Here is a 1,449-nt window from a genome sequence, read left to right as displayed (position 1 = left end):
CATGGATATGTCGAGAAATAAACTTGGTCTGCTTGATGGGCAAGGATATACGTGTCATGTCCTTGAAGCAATTTTTCCGGTTGGATCTGTGTCATCCCAAATTCGGTCCTATAATACTTCGGGTCATACCATTTACACTCAAAGAAAACTAGCGCTAAAGGCTTATTTCCAGCAAATGTAATCTCGATTATATTTTTGATTTTCCTGTAATAGCAGGCTTCGTGTCCTTCCATGTCGGTTACCCTAGTAACGAATCCACTATTTTGAGTGGCGGCCATAGGATGACTTGATTCGAAAATGCTTGAACGAAAGCGATATCCATTGACGTCGTAACGTCCATAGCTTTTGGCAGTTACGCTTCCAATAGATAACTGACATAAGTAATCATTCAAATTCATTTCCTCCCCAAACTGTCAATTATGCCACAAAGCATTAGCAAATTCTGTAATATTAGTTAACTGAAATTAGCTCTCGGAGCCACATAATTAAGACTTACACGGTCCCGAAGCCACATAATGAAATTAGATCGCCCATGCATACCATCGCGTCACAATTTGTCTATGTCTCTCGCTGTTGGCCTACTGAGACACCTCATGTTTTGTTCATCAAACTCGCTGTCAAATATTATTGTATGACATGAGATATTTGATAACATAAACTAATTCACATATGAACAGTTTAAGAAAATAAGTCTTACACAAAGTATTTCTCCACCTTAGGCATATTCGTGAACATGTACAGTAAAGCAGACTTCCGTTCTTCCATACTGAGGTGATATGCCTTGGGTGGACCAACGACTTTGCCGTTTGTCTGAAAAATCGAAAGATCACTACAAGGAGGCATCTCTCGTTCATCATCATGGTACCTTTTCTTTCGAGCAAATACATTATGTTCTTCTACAAAGTAACAACTTGTGAAGTGTGCTACCTCCTTAAGTTTAAATTGTTCCGCAATACATCCTTCAACTCTTGCCTTATTGCCCACCATTGCTCTAAGCTTCTTTAAAGCTCTTTCTATATGAAACATCCACCTATACTGAACAGGACCACCGACCTTAGCCTCATATGGAAGATGTATAAAGAGATGCTGCATAGGATTGAAGAAACCCGGTGGAAATATTTTTTCCAATTTGCACAAAAGCACTAGTGCCTCTTTCTCCAGCTGTTCCATCACATCTCTTCTGATTTCTTTAGCACACATCTGTCTGTAGAAATAGCTAACTTCAGCTAACGTTTTCCACACAGCTTCGGAAATGTACCCACGAAACATTACAGGCATGAGCCTCTCCATAATTATGTGGAAGTCATGGCTCTTCAGTCCATTCATCTTCATTGTCTTCAAGTTCACAGATCTTCTAAAACCAGCGGCATAACCATCGGGGAATTTAATATCCTTCATCCACTTCATCACTTCTTTCCGTTGCTTAGATTTCAGACAATAGTCAGCTTT

This window comes from Zea mays, chromosome 4 (assembly GCF_902167145.1).
Source record: "Zea mays cultivar B73 chromosome 4, Zm-B73-REFERENCE-NAM-5.0, whole genome shotgun sequence".
Lineage (NCBI taxonomy): Eukaryota > Viridiplantae > Streptophyta > Magnoliopsida > Poales > Poaceae > Zea > Zea mays.
Note: the sequence above shows the minus strand (reverse complement) of the source record.